The sequence below is a fragment of the Pongo abelii genome, chromosome 4 (genome assembly GCF_028885655.2).
Source record: "Pongo abelii isolate AG06213 chromosome 4, NHGRI_mPonAbe1-v2.0_pri, whole genome shotgun sequence".
NCBI classification, from domain to species: domain Eukaryota; kingdom Metazoa; phylum Chordata; class Mammalia; order Primates; family Hominidae; genus Pongo; species Pongo abelii.
In genome coordinates, this window is record NC_071989.2 from 10,577,849 (window position 1) to 10,605,237 (window position 27,389).

Sequence of the window (27,389 nt, forward strand, 5' to 3'; positions counted from 1 at the left end):
CCACCCCTCCTAAGACTCCCTGGGAAGGGCATTGGCAGCTGAGGCTGGATCTTTTCTATGAAAAGTGGACCCCAGGGACCCTGCTGCCTGGCCTAGCGTCCGTGGCTGGGGGAAGTGTACTGGACAGCAGCGTGATCCACTTGAATGGAAATAAGCATCCAAGATCCTTTATTTGCTTTCCTTTTATAAAGTTTTCGAAAAGGCCAATACCAGTGAATACATTTCAGGTTAGCTTCCAGGCCAGGGCTCAGGCCGTGGAGAGAACTCATGCGAACGCCTGTCTGGGGGGCCCAAGGAGCGAGTGTGGGCCCCTCTAAAACTTAGAGGGACAGATTACATGACGACTTTGGGGACAGCTTGCTAAGTGTCCATTTGGCAGCATTTGGGATGAGACGTGCTTTCACTGTGACTATCTTGTTGGGAGGTGATGGGGAGGGGGAATAAAGCCCCTGCCTCCTCTAACCCTGGAGGCTGCCCACATTTACCAAGAGAACCTCATCCAATGCTGACCAGCTCAGCGTGCAACACAGCATCCCTGGGCCCAAGAAAAGACTTTTGGAGAGGAGTTTTGTAAGCCCGAGCATAGGTGAATATCACCGTAAATAAACTCCAACGTGAAAATCTGAATGTATAAAGCACAAATCAGGAACAGCTTTTCACTCAATCAAAAAGGCATGTGGTGTTTCAGTAATAAAAAAGCATGAAGTGTGGAGACAAGCGGCAGCGTGGGTGCGATTAGACCCGCCCCTGCTGGTGAACAAGCCCTGGCCTTTGTCCCTCGAAAAGGCTTTTGTCTCAAAAAGTGGGTTTTTCTTGGGAACGACTTGGTCATAGAAGGGAGAAATAGCATTCTGTGTGAATCGGTGAGGGCTGCCAGAATGAAGCACCGCAGACCCAGTGCTTACGTAGCAGAAACACTTCCTCACTGTTTTGGAAGCAGAAGTCCAAGGTGGAAGGTGTTGGCGGGGCTGGTTTCTCCAGAGGCCTCTCTCTGTGGCTTGTGGATGCTGTCCTCCTCCTGGGTCCTCACATGGTCTTCCCCTGTGCCTCTCCGTGTCCTCATTTCCTCTTATTAGAACACTGGTTATATTGTTTTAGGGCCCATGCTAATGACCTCATGTTAACTTAATTACCTTTTAAAGATCCTGTCTCCAAATACAACCACAGTCTGAATTACTGGGGGTTCAGACTTCACCTTGTGAATTTTGTTGGTGGGGACACAAGTTTCAAGATCCTGTCTCCAAATACAACCACAGTCTGAGTTACTGGGGGTTCGGACTTCACCTTGTGAATTTTGTTGGTGGGGACACAAGTTCCTCTACACCACATTGCTTCTCCCAGCCCCCAGAATGGTTTTAGCCTGACTTAGCAGGTGAGGGCTCTGAAGTTCAAACAGATTTTCACATAGAAACATGCACTGGCTCTACAGGTATAAAAATAAACCTAAATAGGAAAAAAAACAAAAACACAAAAAAACAAACAAACATGAACTGGCCTTGTCTAGTTGACACTGGAAACCAAAAAGTATGTGAGAGAGATTTCAATCAACTTTGAAGTTTATTTTGCCGAGGTTAAGGACGTGCCTGGAAGAACAAAACCACGGGATCACCGAGGCAGTGTGTGGTCTGTGCCTTTCTCCAAGGGTGATTTCCAGGGCTTCACTGTTGGAAGGGGAGAAGCGGGCTGGAGCGGGGAGGGGAGGGTGTGGTCATTACTGAATCCACAGGCTGCAAGGGAAAAGGAGCAGACAGGGAATCGTCAGTTACGTATCATATGGTCTCGTGCTCAGTAAATCTGCGCTTCACCCAAGATAAGGTGAACGCAGAGCTGCTACCTGAGGAGATTTTAACCTTTTCTCTGTAGCTCTCTGCTGAGGAGCAAAAGGAAAGACAGCTTCCTGCATGACTCAGCTTTCAGCTTCATTTGTTCTCCTTTTGGCAGAGTGAACTGGGGTCCCAAGTTTTCCTTTCATGACACCGTCTGAACACCTGTGTCGTCTCAGAGTAGTGACCAAAATGCCAAGGCCTCATTCGGAGGATAAGCACTCATCTGCCCAGCCAGACCCAAGGTTTTCAGAACACTCCTTAGCGTGGACTCTGGGTCTGGAGCAGAGTTGGGGTGGGCGCCCACCCAGGTCCCGTCCCCTGAGTGCTGGGCCACTGGCAGGCTCAGCATGAGACTCAGACGCACAGCCCTTAGATCACCCACACATCGGATTCTCCTGCTTAACGCTGTGTCCCTGTCCCTCCCCCAGCACAGTTGGGGGTCTTCGTCTGGTTCCTGGTCACTCTCAGCTCAGCTCCAGCCCCCAGGGGTTGTCCCCGCCTCACCACTGGGTCTCCAAGCGCCAGGACTGTCACCACTGGGGCTCCAAGTGCCCAGAGGCCGAGCTTCATCATGGGTGGAAGATGAGCTAATTTTGTAATTAACAAAGCATAAAGGGGGATCACTCTCCATGCCATTTAGTGGGGGAGCTTTAAATATCTTGTTCTAACACCTGACTAATGTGCCATGCTTCTGTGAGCAAAAAGTGGATTGTTTGTGCCTCATAAACCGGATTCCTAATCCCAGAATACTCAGGCAGAGGGCTTCCTCTCATCAAGGAAAACACGTTCCCTATTCTCCTGTTGATTTTGACTCTTCTTGTTACAAGGCTGAATCATCTATATTTCCCTTCATAGCCTGCAGTTATTTCTTGTTAAAATAGCCATAGGTAGTTGGACTTTCAGTCAGATTGTTGCTTGTCTTTAGGGGGTAACTCAAATGGTTTATTTAATAACTACAAGCTTTGTTGCAAATATCATTAACTGGTCAAGATGTTGAATAAAATAAACTGTTCAGATGGCTGGTGTGTTTGAAGAAAGTAGCTCTGGGAGGAGAGCAGCAGAAACTCCTTTGCTGCAATGAACATGGGAGGAGGTGCCTGAGGACCCTAACGGGGTTGATAGAGGCTCCAGTACAAGAATGGGAGATTTGCTGTCACATGGAGAGGAAGCCACATCTGGATTTAGCACCTCAAGAAACAAAGACAATTTTTCCAATTGAAGTCACTTTAAAAATAAACTTTGGGCTGGGTGCAATGGCTCACACCTGTAATCCCAGCACTTTGGGAGGCCAAGGCGGGTGGATCACGAGGTCAGGAGATCGAGACCATCCTGGCTAACACGGTGAAACCCCGTCTCTACTAAAAATACAAAAAATTAGCCGGGCGTGGTGGCGGGCGCCTGTAGTCCCAGCTACTCCGGAGGCTGAGGCAGGAGAATGGCATGAACCTGGGAGGCGGAGCTTGCAATGAGCTGAGATCGCGCCACTGCACTCCAGCCTGGGCGACAGAGCAACTCTCTTTAAAAAAATAAAAATAAAATAAAATAAATAAACTCTGAAGATGATGGAGCTTTTGCTGGCAACGTGGCTCATGCCTTAATCCTAGCACTTTTGGAGGCCAAGGTGTGAGGATTGTTTGAGCCCAGGAGTTTGAGACCAGCCCTAGCATTGGAGTGAGACCTCTTCTCTACAAAAAAATAAATAAAAAAAATTAGCTGGAAGTGGTGGCATATGCCTGTGGTCCCAGCTACCTGGGAGGCTAAGGTGGGAGGATAGCTTGAGCCCAGGAAGTTGAGGCCACAGTGAGCTATGATTGCATCACTGCACTCCAGCCTGGGCAATAGAGTGAGATCCCGTCTCAAAAAAAGACAAAAAAAGTCCCTGGCATTCATATGGTGTGACTTTGAAAAATATCTGCTTTTCCTTAATTGCAGTGTGGGGAGGGGGGTGGTGGGAAGCAGAAGTGAAAAAGCTACAAGATGCAAATGAGTGGACAGTGGTTCTATCTTGTGACTTAAAGAATGCTCTGTCCCATTGAAATATATGTCTTAAGTCTTTGTCCAGGCAGCAAAGAGTGGCTTATTTGGTTTCAAGCTAACTTTATTTGTTGGCTTCTGTATTTTTCATCTCTAAAGAAAGTGGAGTATATTTCTTCTGTTGGTTTATGAGGTATAGGAAAAGAATGAAAGCAGGGATGACTCCAGAAATATGTGCTTACCCAGCATGGTGGAGTTCTGAGGTGGCTGGGCAGGGCCAATGATTTGCTTTTGAAATGATTGTGCTAAAAGTCACTCATTGAATTTACGATTAGTTGTTATTTCTTGGCAATCACTAACATACTTGTGAATTCTCATTGTGTGAGAGAATCTAACTTACAAATCGTTTTCAAATGTAGTGAGATTTTTATGTATACTAAATTTAGCAATTAATGAGGAATGAACACAGAAATTAATCATTTATTGAGTCTGATTTTGCTATTTCCATAATTTGCAGCCAATAATTTTTTCAAGTCCTAAACATTCTCAGAGGTCGATGAAACCCTTGTCAGCCTGAGGCTTTGTGCCTTAGCGTCTCAAGAATGAAATGTGTTCAGGTCCCCCGTCCCCCAAGGAAAATCCCAACTCTATTATGTTGCTTTGTACAATTGGTTTTTCCTGGTTATTGAAGGGGATCCCCATCAGGACCCCATGAAGTGGACAGAAGTAGGATTAACCCCCCTTTAGAGGGGACTGGCCTAGATCTAAGATGCCAGGGGTAGCCAGGTCCTCCTTCTGCCCAGGGTCCAGGCCCACCCACCTGGCCTCTCACTCCCGTCCCTCTCAACTCTTCCATCCAACAGCATTCCCCGTATCTGTCCCATTTTCCCGTTCTGGCTTTTGGTGAGGCCAGAAGCCCCCACAGGTGAAAGAAACTGGATAGGTGGGGCTGGGTTGATGTCCACTGTTTCCTGGAACCTTCGTGCTTTCCCCGAGGCTGGAGCAGGGGTCCCACGCTTTCCTGTGCTGAGTTGGAGCCAGTTGGCCTGGGATATGGAATGGCTTTCTGGGCACATGTTCCACCTCAAACCCCAGTCCCATTCTCGAATCTCACATAAAGTATTAGCAGGGCATGAGCAGGAGAGCAACACAGCGTCCATGAAGTTCCCTGGCCGTGGGGCCTCAGGGCTGCAAGGACATTTGGGTTGGGATAATATTCCGGCTTAGGTGAAAATGCATTTACCCAGCACCTGCTAAGGGCTGGAGCCCCTGCCATGTATGGGTTTTGCAGCTAATTAAGTTCTCATCCCAGTGGCAGGAAAGGCTGCTGTCATTACCCCTGTGTTATGGAGGCACACCTCCTTGTCCAAAGTCCCACGGGTGGAAAGGCAGCAACTGTTACTGGGTCCTGGCAGTCCGACTCCAGAGCCTTGGAGCCCAACTCCAAAGGAAAGGTGAAGAGGAAAGTGGCTCTTGGGGAGGGGACAGTGATGAGTGGGAGAATTCGTTCCTTGATTCTCTTTTCTTTTCTTTTCTTTTTTTTTTTTTTTTTTTTGAGATGAAGTCTCACTCCATTGCCCAGGCTGGAGTGCAGTGGTGCGATCTTGGTTCACTGCAACCTCTGTCTCCCAGGTTCAAGAGAGTCTCCTGCCTCAGCTTCCCGAGTAGCTGGTACCACAGGCACAAGCCACCACTCCTGGCTAATTTTTTGTACTTTTTTTTTTTTTAGTAGACACGGAGTTTCACCATGTTGGCCAGGCTGGTCACAAACTCCTGACCTCAAGTGATCCGCCCGCCTTGGCCTCCCAAAGTGCTGGGATGACAGGCGTGAGCCACTGTGTCTGATCCGTCCTTGATTTTCAACTGGAGAAGTGTGTAGGTGGGCGGCCTGTTAGGAATGCTGGAATAAGGTTTTTGAGGAAGGTTTCACAGGAGACTGCTTACTAAGGTATGGGGAGGGCTGACAGGAACCCATGAAGGAGGGTGCAGACCCCTGGGCTGGCTGCGGTGGGGTTTTATGTCCCACAGCCTGAAAGTGCAGGAGAAGCTGTCGCGGGGATCCGGAGAGATGGCAGGGCTGCGAAGAGGGCTCTTGGTGAGAGCTGTGGCTTTGGTACAGGGGTAGCCAACCCCCGCATCCCCCCAGGGAGGTGACTGGGGGATAAATACCCTCCTTCCATTTGTCTTCCATCCTGGGATCTTCCACCAGGGTCTTGTCCTGGCTGAGCACAACCAGAATCTGGAGAGAAGAAAGCCTCATGATACACAGGTCAGCCATACTGGGCTCAGAGCATGGCAGAGCAAGGAGAGGCTAAAGGAATGCCCTAGACCAAGAAGTCTGAAATATCCAGCACACGGCCATTCAATGAAGACACGGTGGGGTCCAGCACGTGACCATTTGACCATTTGGGTGAAGACGCGGTGGGGGAGACTCATACCTCCACATATTCATATGCATGCTCACAGTGCATATGTTGTTTCTGGAATGATACACAGAAAAAACTGGTAGAAACCTCCAAGGAGGAGAAGTTGGGAGGAAGGCTGCCTATGTCTCATTGTATAACTTTTTTCTACTATTTGATTTTCACTTGTGCATTTATTATGTATTAAGTCCACCCATCAACCAATCATGAACAAGAATTGGTGTCTGAGTTCTTTGGGCTTGGGGTGTAGCCAATAGGGAATGCTTGTGATCTAGGCTGGGCCCATCACAGTGCTCCCCTCCTGGCCACAGAGATTTGCCCAAAAGTGTTGGCACATGACCTGCACTTGACGGATGAGAGCCTTCTCTGGGTTTTTCGGCTTGGCTCTGGGAGAGAGAGGCCCTTTCCTTCTTCCTCTGATTAAAAAGCTTATTAGGATATGGGTCTAGAGTTGTAGGTGCTGGTAGTCACTAACATACGTGGCACTATTATGTTGAAACATGTTAGCTACTGATAATCTCAAATTTTCATCCCCCAAATGGCAATTTCATCTAGCTCAACCCCATACATGCCAGGCCTCAAGGAGAGTGGATTATACAGGGTGTGTTCACCAGGAGGGTGGGGATTTGGGGGCCGTCTTAGAATTCAACCTGTTTTCCACACGCTAACTCATTTACTCTTCATAACCATGTTATCAAGTGGAAATTATTGTTATTAACCTCATAACCATTATAGATAGGTGAAGAGAAAGAGAGATTAATTAAGTTCCTAGTCCAACACCACACAGTGGTCCTGCTTGCCCGGCTCTCTCAGTCTGCTGTGAGCCCAGCATGGAGCCTGTCTACACTAATGGGGTGAGGAGGAGAGGAAGGCAGAGTGCCAGGGTTCCCAGGGGCTAGGATCCTGGTTCTCCTCCTCTCTAAGGCCAGCACCACCTCAGCTCAGCTCTCAATTTAGTTAGACCCAGTAGGCGAGGCCCCCGCCAGGCTTATACAATATCAGGGTGAATACCTGGCCTTTGCAATTGAGGTAACCTGACTTCAAAATCAGTCATTTCCCTGGTTGTAGTCAGTTGAATAGTGAGTGACTCCCAGAAAGATATGTCCATGTCTTAATTCTGGAACTTACAAATGTGGCCTTGTTTGGAAAACGGTCTTTGTAGATGTCATTAATTTAAGGATCACAAGATGTGAGCATCCTGGATTTAGGGCGGACCCTAAATCCAATAACTGGTGCCCTTAAAAGAGAAAGGCAGAGGGGAGTTTGAGACACCAATGCAGGGGAGAAGGCCGTGTGAAGACAGACAGAGATTGGAGGGATGCTGCCATCGCTAAGGAGCGCTTGGAGCCACCAGAAGTTGGAGGAAGCAAGGAAGGATTCCCTCCTAAAAGCTTCAGAGGGAGCAGGGTCCTGCCAACACCTTGATTTTGGACATAGGGTCCCCAGGACTGTGAGACAAGAAATTGTTGTTGTTTGAGGCCACCAAGTTTGTGGTAATGTGTTTCAACAACCCTAGGAAATGAGCACACTTATTACCTCTTTTCTTGTAAACCGAGTGCAAAGGGGGCACCAGAAATGGGACAGAGCCCTGAAGCAAGACCTGGGTTTGGTTTTCTTTTGATTCCGAAAATAACAGCCCTTTAAGGAATCAAGAGGTTGGGGAGAGGTTGAGGCTGAAGAACGTTGAAGAACAGTGAAAGAATCTTGGCTCATCTGGAGGATAAGAGAGAGTTCTAGAATGGAGAGAAGATAGACCTGCTCTAGAAAAATTTTCTGGCTGGGCACAATGGTTCGTGCCTGTAATCCCAACACTTTGGGAGGCTGAGGCAGGTGGATCTCCTGAGCTCAGGAGTTCGAGACCACCCTGGGCTACATGGCAAATCCCCGTCTCTAGTAAAATACAAAAAATTAGCTGGGTGTGGTGGCGCACCCCTGTGGTCCCAGCTACTCAGGAGGCTGAGGCACAAAAATCGCTTGAGCCCCGGAGGGGGAGGTTGCAATGAGCTGAGATTGCACCACTGCACTCCAGCTTGGGCTACAGAGTGAGACTCTGTCTCAAAAAAAAAAAGGAAAATTTTCTAATTTCCACAGGTTTTCAATGAGTTTCTACTGCAGACAGAATCCTAAGGTGGCTTTCAAGATTCCGTCCACTGGTGGACACGCCCCATTGAATCTCCTTCCTTGAGTGTGGGTAGGTCTGTGTACAGTCAGGTACACAGCGGGACAGTACACGGTGGGACAATTACCCCCTCAATTGTGGTCTGTGACGTGACTCAGCAGTAGCAGACTAGAGAGGGGTTCTCACACTGGCTTTGAAGACATAAGCTGTCACTGCGAGGGCACCAGGTGCTGAGGACATGAGGATGGCCTCTAGGATTTGACGGTGACCTTCAGCCGACTACCAGCCAAAAAACGGGACCTCAGCTCTACATTGCCAGGAGCTGAATTCTGCCAATGGCCTGGATGAGTTGGAAGCGAACCTGGATCCTCTGCTGATTGCAGCCTCGGCCCATGCCCTGACGAGGTTTCTTGCCAGGTGAACAGAGGACTCAGCCAAGCTAGGCTTGGACTCTCCACCCATGGAGAAGGTCAGATGATGAATATGGATCATGTTGCTAAGTTTACGATACTTTGTTATACAACAATAGAAAAGGAATGCAGTTTCTGACCAAAGTTCCTCCCAAATTGCAACTGAATAGGAATGGGTGAGCTTGAGCCTTGATTTTGTGCTTTTTTGCTGATTTGGTGGTTTTTTATGACCAAGTATTAAAAATGGGTGTATATTTTAAAGTCATATTTTGAGACAAATCACACAGTTTAAAAAACAAGTTTAAAAGTCTCTAAAGAAAATAGAGAACAGATGAGCAAAAGTTGATCAGTGTTAAACATAAATGTGTTCCAGATGGGAATGGAAATTGCTTGCTTATTGTTGTTGGTGTGGCCAGCAGCTCCCTTCAGAAGCCTCTCAGGTGGCTTTGTAGCAGAAAACCTCCAGAGAGACATCTTTCCAGGGACGCCTTTCCCTGGTGCCATCTAGAGGGCAGACTTCTAGCAAGTTCTGCTAGCATGGCACCACAGCCACTTCTCTGCAATTTTACAAGCCACAGTCACACCCTCTTCAACAAGACCTGGATCTCAGCTCAGGGCAAGGGGGTTTCTCTGGGTGTACCATTCCAGTCCTTGGGGTAATGGTGGTTGTTCATATCTGCTATTCATATATTCTGTAAAATTCTCTTTACTTCTTGCCAGCCAGTTCCTCGTACCCCGACCCTGTTGTCGTTACTGATTATTTATGTAAAACTTTTCATGTTCAAATCACTCTATGGTTTCTCTCCTGATTAGACCCAGACTGATGCACTGTTCCCAGCAGCAAGTAGCACTATGTGCCAAGTACCAGGTGATAATTTCAGAGAGCTGAAGTGACACAGGCCTGTCTCCAAAGAGTAAACATAATGCCCAATTCAACACTTGAGAAAAGAAGGGAGAAGTATACAATAAAATATAAAAATAAATAAAAAATAATACCCAAGTTAAGCAGACAGAGCACGGGGCTACAGGGTAAGAGACTGGGTTCCAGACCTGATTCTGCAACTAAGTATGTGATTTGGGGAGGATTGTCCCATCACTCTGTTTCCTCATCTGTAACTACAGAAGGTAATGGACTCAGAGGCTTTCTATTAGAGTAAAGCTAAGCTGCAGTAACAAAGTAACAAATCACCCAGTGGCTTAAAGCACATAGAAGTTTATTTGCTCTCAAATACCAGTCCTCAGATGAAGGGTCCTTGGTGATGGAACTGCTGTGCTCCACATGATCATTCAGGGATCCAGGTTCTGTCCATCTTGTTGCTTTGCCGTCATATGGACTTTCACCCTCATCTGCATGGGTGCAGTTCATAGGAAGGTGAACAGCAGGGAGGAGGCCAGTGTCTTAAGGCCCAGACTTGGGAGTGGTGTCTGTTACCTCCCCTTACATGCCGGCAGGGGGTGCGCTTAGCCACGCGACCACATTGAATTGCACAGCAGATTGGGAAATGGAGTCTCTAGCTGAGCAGCCACATGCCCTTGATCACATGGAAGAAGTGAGAGCGTGTTGGGGGGCAACTTTCAATGTCCCCAACCCCTGTTCCAGCTCTGCCAGACCCCTCTATGTGTTGCGGGGCATGATTGCATGTAAACTCCAGACCATGTAGGTAAAGAAGGAAAACATCTCCGGCAAGGTGGGAAATACATGCCTCATCATTCTGCTTTTGCATTTCAGAATCAAGATCTGAAGAGCTTGCAAAAAAGTTCTTTTAGTGCTGAAAAGTAGGAAGGTGGCAGATGTGACTAACAAAACAGTCCTTGTGCATCTGCTAGGGAATACAGATTTTCTTTTTTTCTCCAATATAACAAATTAGAATCCATCTGGGATTTGAGAAGTCTGAGCTAAGGTTTCTGGATCTGTTTGCATGTGGAACAATGATGAAAAGAAGAAAATGATAAGTCAGTTTTAAAGAACTTTTCTTGTGTTTCAAGTGGAAAAAAGGCTTGAGAATTTTTTTACATTTTACTCTGGTGTAGAAGGATGGTGATATTTAAAGAGTTAGAATGAGCATTAAAACAAAAACATGAAAATAATTGAACCCATCAATTGTATTTTTATATGCTGGCACTAAGACCTTAAAAATAATAATGTATCTAATTCTCACAAAAATATGTTAAAATGAGGACTATCATGTCCATTTTAAAGAGATGAAATGGAGGCAGATAATTTGTGTAAAGTCAAACAGTTAGTAAGTCTTGGATCTGGGAGTTGAAGTTAGATCATTTGGCTCGAGTCTATCAGAGACCTGCAACCCTTTTCTGTAATGCATCATATAGTAAATCTTTTGGGCTTTGCAGACATGCAGTCTCTGCTGCAACTGCTCAGCTCTGCTGTGTAGCATGAGAGCAGCCATAGACAATATGAAAATGAGTGAGTGTGGCTGTGTTCCAATAAAACTTTATTAATGAACACTAAAATTAAGTTCATAGAATTCCACATCACGAAATATTTTTCTTTTTGAATTTTTTCAACTACTTACAAATGTAAAAACCATTTTTACCTTGTGGGCCATTGTTTGCTGACCCCGGGTCTATGCGGTTAACCTTGACCTTTTTCAACATGTTAAAGAGGTTAACCCACATTTACCGAGGGCCACTGCCCCGGGCACTGTGTGGGGTGCTCCATGTCCTGGTCCACGGACTTGCTACCTTCATCTAGAGGTACCTCCTGCTACCGTTATTCACACTTTATAGATGAAGAAAGCAAAGCGGTCCTACTACAGGTGGAACAAGGACACGCAGCCAGCCAGGAACTGGGCTGACATCTGCTGATGGACAGGAAGGAAGGATTTGGGTCAGCCAACAAGACTCTCTCAGCACCTGAGGAAAAGGGCGGGAAACTTAGGAGCAAGATGGCAGGAGGGCAGATGCTCCGTGAGGATGGCAGGAAGAGGACATGTATGCTTAATATTCTGGAAAATCCTCTGGGGTAAGGCCAGGCACGGTGGCTCATGCTTGTAATTCCAGCACTTTGGGAGGCCAAGGCAATTGGATCAATTGAGGTCAGGAGTTCAAGATCAGCCTGGGCAACATGGTGAAATCTCGTCTCTACTAAAAATACAAAAATTAGCTGGGCATGGTGGCGGGCACCTATAATCCCAGCTACTTGGGAGGCTGAGACAGGAGAATTGCTTGATCCCGGGAGGCGGAGGTTGCAGTGAGCCAAGATCGTGCTACTGCACTCCAGCCTTGGTGACAGAGTGAGATTCTGTCTAAAAAAAAAACTATTCAAAATCCTCCGGGATAAAACTCTTTGTTGAAGGAAGCTTTGATCAGCAGTGAGCACATTGGGCACACTCGTTGCTGCCCCTTCTCATCCCTCATTCCCTCTGCTTTGGTCAGGTGGTGCCCTCCTTCCATGGGTAGAGCCAGAGATGGTGGGTTCTGGCTGGTCGGATGGGAGTGGACAGAGACCCGGGGTCCTACCGGCTTCATGACTGTACGTGGTGGGCCCTGCACTGTGTGTCTCCTGGGATGGATCAGGTGCAACCAGAGAAACCTTGAGCCTTCTCCAGATACTTGAGTGGCAGCTGAGTTCCTGCAGCCTCTGTGAGCTCCCTTCTGAGCCTCTGGCTCCCAGTTTCCCAGTACCCCTTCTGTATTAGCTTCCTGGGGCTGCCCCGACAAAGTATCACAAACTCAGGGCCTTCCGCAACAGAGATTTATTCTCTTACAGTCCTGGAGGCTAGAAGTTTTTGGACTTCTAGCTTCCTGGACTTGATTGGCAGGGCCACACTTCCTCCTAAGGCTCTGGCTGGGGTGGGGGGTCCTTCCTGCCTCTGCCAGCTTCTGGTGACTGCTGACAATCCCTGGCATTCCTTGGCATGTGGGTGCATTACTCCAATCCCTGCCTCCCTCTTCACATGGTCTTCTCTGTGCGTACGACTGCGCATCCTCTCCTCTCGTAAAGGGCAGCAGTCGTTGGACTTAGAGCTCACCCTACTGTGGTATGATCTCATCTTAATTACATCTGCAACAGCCCTGTTTCCAAATAGGGTCACATTCTGAGGTTCTGGCTGGACATGAATTTTGGGGTGGGGAACACTCTTCAAGCCAGTAAACCTTCCTCCCCAAATCTTTCTAGGTTTCCCATGCCTAAAAGAAGTGCTAATTGGAGAAAATAAGAACAGTTTTCTACTTATCTCAGGAGTGGGAAAAGATGGCAAATGGCATGGCCAATTTTGGAAAGAATATGTAGGGTGTTGTAAAGATATGTGATGATTATGAGGATGATGTTTTCACCAATATTTGCAGCCTCTTGTCCACACAGAAGGATTAGGAAGATTAATGCCTTCGAAATCAGCTATATTTTAGCACTCTGTTTTTACTGTTGTCATGATTTTCCTGGTGTCCTTGTTTTTGAGGTGGCTGCTATAATTATGGTAACGTGTGTGAGTATGTTAGAAAGATGTTACAAGTGATTAAGCTACAAATTAGTCACTTTGGAGTGTGTAATAGTTCTTTCAAGTCCCCAGCATATAAGGGAAGGTGACACTGGTCTACAATGACTGTCTCCATGCTTCCATGCAGAAATTGAGACCCAGAGAATGTAAAGACTTGCCCAAGTTCTGTGAGTGAGTCAGTGCTAGAAAAACCTTGAGCCCAGCCCTCCAGATGTGATGACTATTCTCTTTCAAATATTTCTACAGGATTAGAATGGTGGCTCAGGCTTGGCTCAGACACCCCACATCTTTAGGTGAGTGGCTTTTAAATTGCCGCTTGGTCACGCCCACTTGGCAGAGCTGCAAACACGGGCTGCAGAGTTCACACCCGCACCCTCCTCTCTGGAAGTGGAACGAGAACAGGGTGGGCAGAGGTGGGGCTGCCACACCTGCTTCCCTGGAAACCTGAGGGAGAACACAGGACGCCAGGCTGGGACTCGGCTGGCAGCTGCTCTGGGGGCAGCCCCGCCGACTCTTTAGGCCCACCCTTGTTTGCCGTCTCACCCTGTGACTATTTCCTGGGCACTGTGGGAGAGGAGGCCTCTTGCCTGAGCTCCTGTCCCTACTGTCTCCTCTCACTAAATGCACGGCACAGCTTTGCGGTAATAGGCTGGGACATGTCAACTCTTTTTTTTTTTTTTGAGTTGGAGTTTCACTCTTGTCCAGGCTGGAGTGCAATGGCACGATCTTGGCTCACACAACCTCTGCCTCCTGGATTCAAGCGATTTTCCTGCCTCAGCCTCCTGAGTAGCTGAGATTACAGGCATGCGCCACCATGCCTGGCTAATTTTGTATTTTTAATAGAGACGGGGTTTCTCCATGTTGGTCAGGATGGTCTTGAACCCCCAACCTGAGGTGATCCGCCTGCCTCGAAGTGCTGGGATTACAGGCATGAGCCACTGCGCCCAGCCAACATGTCAACTCTTTAGGAGAGCTTGAAGACAAAAATAACCCATGTCTGAGCATGGGAGGTGCTAAAAATAGGAACTTCTTAGCTTCCACAAGAGCAGATAAATGAATAAATAGGCTATAAACCAATGTAGTTATTTCAGCTGGGGGATTTTATTTTCTTTTGATTGTCCCCTGGAGCTACGAAATACACAAATATAGATTGACGGATTTTTTTCATTAATTCGAAAAGCATTTAATGGCTGTCATCTATGTGCCAGGCAATTGATGTGCAGCCAGACTTCCAGGAGGCTGGAGGGGGATCCAGAAGAACCTCCTGGGGAAGGATTGTCAGGAGGGGACTGGAGACCAGGGCCATCCTGAAAACCCCATTTCTGTTCCAGGAAATTCCTAGGATCCCCTGGGAGGCACAGCCTGGAGAATCCTATTTTTGGTTGCTGAATGGATGCACACATTGGAATTGAGACTGCGTGTGCTTGGGGTGGGTCAGTGAGGGGGAGGCAGTGGGGTCCAGGTGGGAGCTGTATGGAAGCCCTCCCCTCCCCATCCTCCAGGCATGCCAGTGAGTGTAGCCTTATGTTGAGTGTGTCCTCCAGTGTGAGTGGCTCCTCCTAGTGTGGTCCAAGGACCTGCAGCATCGGCATCCCCTGGGAGAGCCTTGGAAATGCAGAATCTTGGGATCCAGCTCAGACCCAGAGTCAGAATCAGATTCCCAGGTGATTCGTGTGCGCATTGAAGTCTGAGAGGATCCGCTTGAGAACTCCACAGCTGGGGCTGACAAATCCCCCTCTGACCTCAAACTTACCTCCTCCTTCTAAAAAACCCAGAGAACACTGCTCCCCGCCCACCCACAGCTCTTTCCAGTGGATCCAACTTCCTCTCACATCCAGTTTGAGCAGGGGGAGACAGAAAGGGCCTCTTCTCTGCTTCCAGATCGTCTGTTTCTTCCATCAAACACCACAGTTCCTATGAAACCCACAGCAGTAGCAGACCTGGGTCTTGTCAAGAGCTATGAAGGGTCTGAGATTTTACCTACTCCTAGGCTAAAAGTTAGCCTGCCAGTTTGACAAATGCTGCCTAATGACACGAGACTCCCGGGGCAGAGACAAAGGACTTTGTTACTCACAGCACAGCAAGCAGCATAAGTTTTGCTTTAAAATGTGGTGTATTAATGCAATATTTGAGTTATAGTAAGGCCAACAGATCAGGAAATGATTGTCATTGAAAGGACAGTTTGTTACTCCCAGTTCCCAGGAGGAGGGGCCACCCTGAGCTATGCAGGGCTACGTGCATTGTCAGCAGGCTCAGGAGACAGCAGACATGTGGGCAAAAGCCTTGTTTGTGTCCCTAGTTGTCTGGTACTTGCTCCCAGGGTGATTAGGCAGGTGGATAGTGGCCTGAAGTGTGAAAACCCAATAGAGGAAGTGTCTGGGGCATGGGCTTGCAATTGGTTGGTTTGCATTTGAAAAGCATGTTTGCAGGAGGCTGGTTTACTATCTCTGGGGATTGGCTAGTACTGGGTGGGGCAGTCCCTCCAGGGTCAGCAAGGTCCCAGATATCAAAGCATCAGAATACACAGAATGGAAGACATGGTTAATACAAGCTTAATGTTTGCACTGGTTCCTTATGTCCCCAAAACCCATGGGGGTGACTTGAGGGGCCCAGGTGGATGCTGCCGCGCAGTGAGTTTGCATCACCAAGGGAAAACCCTGAGCTCAGAGGATGCAGATGCTTTATAATGGGCAGTAAGCAAACACACCTAACCTTTGCCCCAGAGGGAGACATTATCTTTATAATATTAGGTAATAACCAAACCTGCTCTCTGCTCTGTAGGGAGACACCACCTCTTTCCTTCTCCAAGGCTGTTTGCTGCATCTGAAAAGACAATCTGGAACAAGAGGACAGTCAGGCCAGCCAGGGTGGTTCATTCCTATAATCCCAGCACTTTGGGAGGCCAAGACAGGTGAATCACTTGAGGTCAGGAGTTCGAGACCAGCCTAGCCAACATGGGGAAACCCTGTCTCTATTAAAAATACAAAAATCAGCCGGGTGTGGTGGGTGCACCTGTAATCCTAGCTACTCGGGAGGCTGAGGCAGAAGAATCGCTTGAACCTGGGAGGTGGAGATTGCAGTGAGCCGAGATCATGCCACTGCACTCCAGCCTGGTGACAGAGCAAGACTCCATCAAAACAAACAAAAACAAAAACAAAACAAAAAACAAAAAAAACCTAAAACCAAACAAAACAAAAATGGTTAAAATTCTACACTTTCTTATCATAGTTTACTACAATTAAAAATCAAAACAAAACAAAACAAAAACCTTAAAAGATAAACCTTTTCGAACGCTGCTGTTATTTCCTGCATCATAAACAGCTCCTCTTAGGAAGGCCTTTCTGGTAGGTTAAAGACCTGCTCCAGAAAACACAAAGTGGATCAGAAAAACAAAAAGTGGATGTCACTCATGGACATTTTGATAACACTAATGTCATGTACATTTCTTTCCCATAAATTCTGAGGAATTTTTAAGTGGCATGTGGGGCTCTGAAAGGTTAGGAGAGATCAGGTTTTAGGGGAGTGGGGAACTCTGATGTAATTGTCTAAGGGCCCAACAAACTTGGGTGCCAGGGCCCTGGCGTGAGGGCAGAGAAGGGGCCCTTGGAAGTGGGGTCCTGGCGGTAAGGGGAGAAACGGATACGGTAGTGAGTAGAATAGTTTCCCCTCAAGTTTCAGGTCATCTCGGAATCTGTGAATGTGACCTTACTCGAAAGTTCTGTTTTTGCAGTTGTAATCAGTGAAGAATCATGAGATAAAATCATCCTGGATTTAAGGTGGGCCCTGAATCTAATGACTCTTGTCCTTATATGAAAAGAAGGATGACAACACTGAGTCACTCTGAAAGCTCAGCGTGGTGGAACTTAGCAGCATGATCCAGCTGTGAGGAAGCAGCTTCCAGGTGTGCTGCCAGCTGCTGACCTAGGGGGTTCACCAAGAGGGCCCCTCCCTGCCCAGTGCCCTGACTCTGGGGTCCAGGGCTGCACACTTGGATGACAGAAGGACATGCCCAAGCTTACCTGGCTGCTCAGAGAATACAACCAGACAGTCAGCACTGACTACTCACACGCTCTTGTTTATTAAGAGACTCTGACCCATGGGAATGGAGTCATCAGAGCCAAAAGCACGTGTGCAAAAGAAAATGAGCGTTTTCACCTTTTAAGCGAAGATTGTTTGGGGGCTGAGAGGATGCTGGAGCCTGCGCTAACTCCCTGGGCCAGCGCAGCTGCCGCGTGTCCTCTGCGGGGGTCTCCAGGCTGGTGCTCCCAGCGAGATAAACCAGGGATTACGTCTAGAGGGTCAGAGCATCTGCACCTGTCTAGACAGAGGCTCTAAACTGGGGCAGTGGGGTGAGGTTGGAAAGAAGCAGATGGGATAGATACACGGAGTTGGAGGGAGCCTTCTTCTATTTAGGGGCATCTCAGCAGATCTCAGCTGCCAAACAGCCAGCCCCAGGCATTTCCCTGTTGCAGAGGTGGGTGCCTGTGCTATCCAATGATTCCCTCGGCTCACAGACAGGGATGGGGTGAAGAAATAGCAGGAGAAGATGAGAAGGAAAGGGTGAGTGAAACAGAGGAGGTGGGGGAGGAAAGAAAATGTAAATGACACACAAAATGCTCTGAGATGCTTACTGGATACCAGACACTGTCCTGAATGTTTCGCGGGCACTGAGTCCTCCTGACAAGCCCATGAGGGAGGGCTTTTATTTCCTCCATTTTCCAGAGGTGGAGGCTGAGGCAGGGAGGTGGGTTATGGCCTTTCTGAGAGCATTCGCAAACATTCACCGAAACACAGTATGTTCACCAACAGGGAGTTCAAAAGCCACACTGAGAGTCTGGGTTGTCCATCAATAAAAGGCGTTGGGCATGTTCTATGATCCGAAATCCACTAGGACCCTGGGCTACCAGGCCCAATGTCTCTCTGGAGTGCCTACAGCCTAGCCAGGGGAAAGAGAGATGCTAACTATAACAATGGGATGGGATAATGTTGTTGTCCAGATGCAGACACTCAAGTGTTGGGAGGAAACAAAAGCACTGGAAATTGTTTGAGCCCAGGTGTTCGAGACCAGCTTCGGCAACATTAGTGAGACCCCCCGCTCTCTACAAAAATTAAAAACTTAGCTGAGCGTGGTGGTGCATGCCTGTAGTCCCAGCTACTTGGGAGGCCGAGGTGAGCAGACCGCTTGAGCCCAGGAGTTTAAGACCAGCCTGGGCAACATGGCGAAACCATGTCTCTACAAAAAATACAAAAAATTAGCCAGGCATGCTAATTCATGCCTGTAGTCCTAGTGACTCGGGAGGCTAAGGTGGGAGGATCGCCTGAGCCTAGGAGATCAAGGCTGCAGTGAACCGTGATTGCACCACTGCACTCCAGCCTGGACGACAGAGTGGGACCCTGTCTCAAAAAAGAACCACCACCAAAGAACTGGAAGAGTCCTGCAGGCACTTGGGATTGCTCAGCAGGCACCTGGGAGAGCTTCACAGGGGTCTGGAATAGTCCAGCAGGTGCATGAAAGAACTCCAGCTATATCTGTACCTTGGAAGAGTCAAGTGCAGGAGCTAAATTTCCATGGGAAGAGGTGAGGGACATGGAGTTAGATTGGAAAGGTCTCTGAATGGCAATAAGGAGGATGATATCCTGTAACCCAACATGGCTGCTATCCGAAGATTTCCAAAGTTGAAATGTGTTAGGACTTTTTCCGTTGCAAAAGATAGAAATCAAATTCAAACAACTAGACTGAAAAGGGAATGTGTTAGGACTCTGGGGAGCTCTATGGACCGTAGTGACTGCAGGGACATCAGGAAGTATAACGTGGCTCACGAATGGAGCCGAGACGCCCTGTGGCTCCCACTTTGATCTAGGTTTCTCTGTGCCTGGTGTCATTCCTGCCCTGCAGGTGGGCATTCTCCATTTGGCAGGGAACCTCTGTGTGGCAGAAAAATTCTACAGGGCAGGGTACCAGGAGGCAGGTACTTCCATACGGCAGGCTGTCATGAGCCAGCACCTCCAGGCAGCAGTACTTCTCTGACATCATTGCAGGTTAGAGATCCCTGAAAAACAGATAGACAATTTCTCAGCCTTGATTTTAAAAGCCCCAAAGAAGGAAGGATTCTGACTGGTCTAGTTTTAGTCACGTGTCAACAGCAGACCAATCAACTGTGGCCAGGGGCACAGATGCTTTACAGAGGCAGGCCTGTGTCATGTGACCACCGCGTGACCTGCGTCATGTGATGGGTGGGGGGAGAGGGTGGGCATGCTGTGATTGGCAGCCTCCTTCCCGTGGGAGGAGACCTTTTATAAAGGGAAGGGAAGAGCGCCATGTGGATAAACAGATGTTCACCGCAGGAATGGCCCGAATCAGATGGGTTTTAGAGATTACTGGGAAGGCAGCCCCAAGGAGGGTGGGTCTGAAGCTCCGTGATCAGCCGCAGAAATATTTCTCAACTTTGCTCAACACAAGCGCACTTACCCCACCCCTAGATAAGAAAAACAAGCCAAGCCTTTTTAGAATGTTATCTGAAATTCAAAATAGATTAAGTCTCAGGAAGATAAATAAACCAAATGAGCACTGCTTGGCTTCCAAACCACACGCCCATCCCCTGGGGAGGCAGGCAGCCCACACTTCTGCCAGGAGAGAAAAGACCAGCTCTTGAATGGAATGAACAGTTGCATTGGTGGGAGGGGAACAGGCACTGGAGTTGATTCTACACGTGCTTCTCGCTGTCATGGGCCCAGGACTGCCGGGCATCTGGTAAACATGCAGATTCTGATGCAGAAGGGCCAAGGCTGGGCCTGAAGGTCTGCTTTTCCAACAAGCTGCCAGGTGGGGCGGGGGGGGGGGGTTGCTGCTGGCCCTGGCACCCCACTTTGAGTAGTGAAGACTTACGGCCTAGAATCTGCGGATTTGAATGAGATATTGGCGAAGAGCTGCGAGCTAGCCCTCAAGGAAGCCACTCAGGTGGCCAGCGCTGGTGGTTCCATCTCAGATGGAGCTGGGCATGACTGGGCCAGGCAGATGTGTGGGCCTTGGCCGAGCCTGGGCCGGCCCCTACTCTGGGCTGCTCACACCCATCCCTGGTCACACGGAAAACTTGTGTCAGAGCCAGCGGGGAAAGGAGTGAACTTGCTCTCACTTCATACTTGGATCAGAGCCCGAGGACCTCAGTGGCGGCCCCCTTGGGGTACCTGTGGGGGCTGAAAGAGACAGAGCAGGCTTCCTCCAGGCCCCCTGGGCAGCTTTACCCGGCAACAAGGACGGGTGTCCTAAGCCAACCCCTCTGTGTAGGTAGAATAATGGCCTCCAAACATATCAGGTTTTAATCCCTGGAACCTGTAATTGTTACTTTACGCGGCAAACATTTTGCAGGTGTGATTAAATTAAGGCGCTTGAGATGAGGGGATTATTCTGGTGGAGAGGGACGCAGGGGGACATTTCACACAGAAGAGGGGAAGCGATGTCACCATGGAGGCAGAGGTTGCAGGGGTGCTGCCCTGAGCCGTGGAAGCTGGAAGAGGAAGGAACAGATTCTTCCCAGAGCCTCCGATGGGAGGGCGGCCGTCCAGCACCTTGATGTCACTGCCTCTGGCCTCTAGGACTGTGTGGAATAGACTTCTGCTGTGTTCAGCCTCCCTGTGTGTGGCAGTTTGTTCCCGCAGCCACGGGAAGTACATGCACCACCCCGCCGCCGGGTGCTGGGGAGAGGTGGAGGTCTGGGGGGACGTCCCGGGGGGCTCCGCTTCTCTGCTGTCTCTTCAGAGGAGGGCTTCTCTGAAGAGAGGGGCTGTTGGGAAGGGGCTTTGGGGTGTCTGCATCTGTTGAAATGGGGGCTCCGCGTGGGGCAGCAGAGCCCCAAGGTCGGGAGGGTGTTCAAGGCTGAGCGCAGCAGCTGCAGAGGAAAGAAAGCAGGAGGCTGAGCCTGCGCCTCCCGGAGGGAGGGCCAAGGAGGAGCAGGGAGGTCTGTGCCCAAGGATCGGCCAAGCCGCAGCAGGCTGTCCCCACTCACGCCTCTCTAACCACCCTCATGCCCTGGCCCACGACCTGACCTCCTCCATGGCCGCGGCCCAGCCCACTGCTGCCCCAGTGATTCCCTCATAGTCAGCTGCGGGCAGGGCTAGGGGCCTCCCTCCCCTCCAGGGTCTTCCCTGGGACACCAGCCTGCTCCTTGCAGAGTGAATGAAAGGCCTTGTTAACTCAGGCCTTCTGCATCCTACCGCCAGGAGCCTGCTCAGTGCGCACTTGACAGAGACGAGGGGAAGGGAAAAAAGCACAATAGCCCGGGCGAGATGGCTCATGCCTGTAATCCCAGCACTTTGGGAGGCTGAGGCGGGCGGATCCCTTGAGGTTGGGAGTTCGAGACCAGCCTGGCCAACATGGTGAAACCCCGTCTCTACTAAAAATACAAAAATTAGCTGGGCGTGGTGGTGGGCACCTGTAATCCCAGCTACTCAGGAGGCTGAGGAGAAGAATCACTTGAACCAGGGAGGTGGAGGTTGCAGTGAGCTGAGATGGTGCCACTGCACTCCAGCCTGGGCAACAAGAACAAGACTCTATCTAAAACAAAAACAAAACAAAACAAACAAACAAACAAAAAAAACCCAAAAAAACCACAACAAAAAAGCACAATAATTATATTTCAAGATCTTCTGGGATACAACAGATTAGATTTCCAAGAAAGGGTTTGTTTGAATGAATCATTGTGCAGATAAAAATAGTTCTTCAGGGTGGGGTGTGGTGGCTCAAGCCTGTAATCTCAGCACTTTGGGAGGGCAACGTGGGTGGATCACCAGAGGTCAGGAGTTCAAGACCAGCCTGGCCAACATGGTGAAACCCCGTCTCTACTAAAAATACAAAAATTAGCTGGGTGTGGTGGCGGGCACTTGTAGTCCCAGCTACTTGGGAGGCTGAGGCAAGATAATCACTTGAACCCGGGAAGCAGAGGTTACAGTTAGCCTAGATCACACCATTGCACTCCAGCCTGGGCAGCAGAGTGAGACTCTGTCTCAAAAAAAAAAAAAAAAAACAGAAAACAAAACAAAACAAAACAAAAACCCTCAGGTGGAGTGAATGAGCCTAATTAATATTCCAGAAACAATTTTGACAAAGGTGGCATTACAGATTGAATTTTGTGTCTCCCCAGAAAAATACGTTGAGTCCCAACCCCCAGTATCTCAGGCAGTGGCCTTATTTGGAAACAGGGTGTTGCAGATGTAAATAGTTAAGATGAGGTCCTACCAGACGACAGTGGGCCCCTGATCCATGATGACTGCTGTCCTTACACGAAGACAGCCAGGTGATGATGGAGACACAGAAAGAATGCCGCATAACAGCAACAGAAACAGAGATTAGGGGGATGCAGCTGGAAGCCCAGGGATGATGAGGATTGCCAGCAACTCACAGAGGCGAGGATGAGGCAAGGAGGAATTTGCCCTACAGGTTTCAGAGGGGACAAGCCCTATGCACACCTTGATCTTGAACTTCTGGTCTCTAGAACTGTGAGACAGTAAGTTTCCATTGTTTAAGCCCCGATCTGTCATACTTTGTTAGTGCAACCCAAGCAAACTGACAGGGGCGATGTCTGCCCCTTCTTTGCTCTACCCTCTGCCACCTGCCATGGCAGCCCCCCATGGCCCCTTCTCAGGTGGTGACCCCCTTCTCCTTGGTGGCACCCTCAATAATCCCCTGTCCTGTGTCTGAAAATGGGCAATCACCTTTATTAAAGAAATGAGGCTTTTCTCGCTCCCCAGCCATCTTAGTGGCTGCTCTTGGTTGGGGTCCGTCCTGCATCTAAGGCAGGAATTTGGTGGCTGCAAAGAAGAAGAAAAAGTTCCTGGAGTCGATCAACTGTAGGCTCCAACTCGTTATGAAAAGTGGAAAGTATGAGCTGGGGTACAAGCAGACTCTGAAGATGATCAGACAAGGCAAAGCAAAATTGATCATTCTCACTAACAACCACCCAGCTATGGAATGTTGGCCAAAACTGGTGTCCATCACTATGGTGGCAATAATATTGAACTGGGCACAGCATGTGGAAAATACTACAGAGTGTGCACACTGGCTATCATTGATCCAGGTGATTCTGACATCATTAGAAGCATGCCAGGACAGATTGGTGAAAAGTGAACCACGCAAAATTTTCCTTTAATAAAATTTGCCTGAGCTTGTTAAGAAAAAGAAAGAAAGAGAGACAGAGAGAGAGAAAGAAAGAAGAAAGAAAGAGAAAGAAAGAAAAAGAAAGGAAGGAAGGAAAGAAAGAAAAACGAGGGAGGGAGGGGAAGGAAGGAAGGAAAGAGGTGAGAGTTGGATGCAGGGAATGCGACCCTCAGGGACCCGCTTCGAACAGCCCATCAGACCCACTTTTGCCCTTCAAAGGAGGTTGAGAAGCTCCACGCTGTTGTCCATACAGCTATTCCTGCTCAAGCTGCAGCTGGGACTTTTATAAGAAACTGCCTTTTAGAGCCAGGTGACATCCCACATGAAGAAACCAGGGTCGGTGCAGTGGCCCATGCCTGTAATCCCAGCACTTTGGGAGGCTGAGGTGGGAGGATCACTTGAATCTAGGAGTTTGAAATCAGCCTGGGAGGCATAGTGAGACCTCGTCTCTACAAAAAATAAATAATAGAAAAATTAGCTGGGCATGGTGGCACATGCCTATAGTCCCAGTTACTTGGGAAACTGAGATGGGAGGATGGCTTGAGCCTGGGACGTGGAGGCTGCAGTGAGCCGTGATCATGCCACTGCACTCCAGCCTGGGTGACAGAGCGAGACCACCGTCTCAAAATAAATAAAACCAGGAGTGCCACTTATTGTCACATTTGGATTTGTTTCTAACATCGTGCTGAGTTTGGTCACCCACCTCAATCACCTGATGTGACTTGAAACCACTTTTGGCATTTCCAAAAATCAGCTCCGCACTGGGAGGGGTTAGGGCTGCCCTTTAAGGAAACATTAAAAGCTCAGTATCTTCCTTTGGTGGCTCCCTCAGGGGCGCTAGCTTCTGACTCATCAGCATCATTTTAGCTCTCTGTGAGTTCAGAAATAGAGGAAACAGCACTTCCTTTTGGTGAATGCCTTTGTATTATTATTATTTTTTTTTCACCATGATACTGAAACTAGCTCATCCTGGGAGAGTCAAAGGAAGCTCATATGTTTTCCCTGAGCTGGGCTAAATTCCTGATTCTTCTAATAGGAAAGATCCAAAACTTCCCACGGAGTTTCCCCTCGTCTGCACTGAGTCACATACCTGTGGGCTTCGAGCTAACAGACCTTTTTTAATCAAAGAGAAGATGAAAAAGGCACCTTGCTTCTGTCTCATTTTTAGATCTCTTTTAGCCCCATTTCTTCTCTTTCCTTCCTCCATTTTTGGGTTTGTTTGGTTTCGTGCCTGAATTAAATGTTAACAGGAGGAGCAAGTTTTATACATTGCCTGAAGTCATCATTGTCAGAGAAACAAATGCAATCTTTAGTGAGACTAGCAACGGTGGGAAGAAGACGCGTGGGTTACAGCAAGCACAGTTCCTAAAGCTTTTTGCATTGAGTAGCTGTGGGGTCCAGGGCCCCATCTCTCTGGCCCTCACTTGCTCATGAGCAAATAGAGGCTTCAGGTTGTAGTAGGTTGTCTCAAACTAGGGACGTATATTCAACAAACCTGCACCTTATTCAAATGTAGATTCTGATCCTTAGGTTCTGGGTGGGGCTGAGATCCTGCACCTCTAACAAGCTCCCAGATGACAAGCATCCAAGATCACACTTTTCCTAGCTTCTAGCAGAATCTCAGGCTCATCCCAGCCTCTTGAGCCAGAATTCAAATTTTCACAAGAGCCCCGATTCATTCAGATGTGCATTAAAGTGTGGGAAGCCCACGCTGGATCACTGAGGGAGGTCGCAATTGCACCTGGGGAACCATCCTGGAGACCCTGATTTAGTTGGTAGGGAGTGGCCTGGACATCGATTGCTGCCTATTCACAGTGGTTCTTGATTTTGCTGCCTATTAACATCACCTGGGGAGCTCTGAAAGGCATCCCCGTGATATTAATAGGCAGCAAGATCGGGAACTACTAGGCTGCGGGGTCCTCAGGTTCTAATCCATGATGTCATTGGTTTTATCAGGGCGATTTTTCCCGGCCACATTAGGCAGGAGAGGTGCCTGTGCATCTCAGAAGCATCTATGGAACGCTGCTTCTGAACTTCCCAGCACACTCAAAACAGGACCTGGTTTACAGCAAAGGGCCAGCTGCTGGCAACATCATGAAACAAACATACACTATCCTCTACCCAGGGTTCCCTTCAGCCTATAGGTGCCCGACGGCCCCTGCTCTGCGCTCCAGCCTGACATCAGGAAACCCACGAATGGGAGAAAATCTCATGGCACCTGTTTACAGGTGAGTGAACATTTAAGTCAATGGGTTGCCCTCTCCTGGGGAGCTCTAATTGTAGAATTTAAGAGGGCAGAGTGAAGCCAGTGGGCTCTGGAGTCCTGCCAGGTTTGAGTCACAGTTTGGCCACTTATGAGTCCCTCTCATTACCCCACAAGAGCCCGGCGTCCTGATGCATAACACCCACCACCCGGCTTAGGGAGGGCTGACAGAGTGAATTACTGACAGAGGATGGCCCTTGGTTGTTTCTGCTTCCTTCACTTTCCCATCACTGCCTTGGAATCTGGAGAGACTCATGCTGGCTTCACCTGGACAGGCATCCTGACACGCAAGCGAGGATTGTTCCCACCAATTTTCTGTGAGAGAAACAAGGGTTCGGTTGATTCCTGGCAGCACGTTCGTGTGGGGATGCACGTGGGGGTGCAGGGCTGGACTTGGGAGATGCTTCAGCTGATAGCACACTTTTCCTTTGGGGAGTTTTCTTCCTGCTGTTGTAATACCTGTCTACAAACAAAACCTTCATTGGTCAACAGTGAATCATTCATTTATTCTGTGCATAGACCTATGGCGTGAGATGCATTTGGAAACCTTGAGAACAGCTGTTCCCAACCTCAGTGCTTGGAGTAATGTCCGAGGACGTTTTTGGTTGTCACAACTGGGGCAGGGAGCTGTTGCTGGCATCTAGTGGATGGGGTCCAGGGATGCTGCTAAACATCCTGCAGGGCAGAGGCTAGTGCCACCACAGAGAATGATCCAGTGCAAAAGGTCACTGGTGCTGAGAATCCTACTTCAGACCCAGGGCAAGACTGATTGGATGTGTTCATTTATATCTGCTCTTGTAGCCATTCAGTCAAGAAATGAGCACCTTGAATGACTATTAAATCAAGACAGGTTGGGTGTGGTGGCTCACAACTGCAATCCCAGCACTTTGGGAGGCTGAGGCAGGCGGATCACTTGAGGTTAGGAGTTTGAGACCACCCTGGCCAACATGGCGAAACCCTGTCTCTATTAAAAATACAAAAATTAGCTGGGCATGGTGGTGCATGCTTGTGATCCCAGCTAATTGGAAGGCTGGGACACGAGAATCACTTGAACCTGGGAGGAAGAGGTTGCAGTGAGCAGAGATTGCACTGCTGTACTCCAGGGTGACAGAGCAAGACTGTCTAAAAAAAAAATCAAGACAGGTCTCTGAGACTCCACAGGTCAATGGAAGATGAACAGAGGGGCAGTGGGGCTGCCCACCACCCATGTGGGAGGCGTGGGTAATGCCTAGGTTGACCAGCTGCCCATGCTCTGAGGCAGTAGTCTCAGGGCAGGGTGTGCACACCCCCAAGCAGGGCAGCACTCACTTATGGTACAGAAGGAATCTTAGAGCTTCCCCTACTCAGGAATGAAATGAGCTCTAGCCCCTGCCATTGCCTCTGCTCAACACTCACCCACTCCAGGCTTCAAAAGGAGGCTGCCCACATGGACAGCTCGGAGAGACTCCAGGGCACGTGGTTGATGGAGAAGCCAGATGCAGAGTGGTGCACTTGGGGGTGCGGTTCAGGAAGCTGCGGGGTGAGGGTGTAGTGGAGCGTATCAGTGCAAGGATACCCTGAGACTGGGGGTGACATTGACTCCACAGGCACGGGAAGGGGCTTGGAAACAGACTGAACTCAGATCATGCATGTCATGAGGGGAGGGGCTGGGGGCTTGGGGTTGGGAGAAACTGCCTCCACTGCTGAGGGCACCACTTCCTGGTTCAGCCCCGGCAGGCCTGCAGATCCCCCTACACCCTCTCTCTGAAGACGGCCCATCTGTGCCTG

At 48.9% G+C, this 27,389-nt stretch overlaps 1 pseudogene; it reads left to right on the forward strand.

Annotated features, from left to right (window-relative positions):
- Positions 1–18,858: 18,858 nt before the first annotated feature.
- Positions 18,859–23,493, forward strand: LOC112133481 (large ribosomal subunit protein eL30-like; annotated as a pseudogene).
- The last annotated feature ends 3,896 nt before the right edge of the window (positions 23,494–27,389 follow it).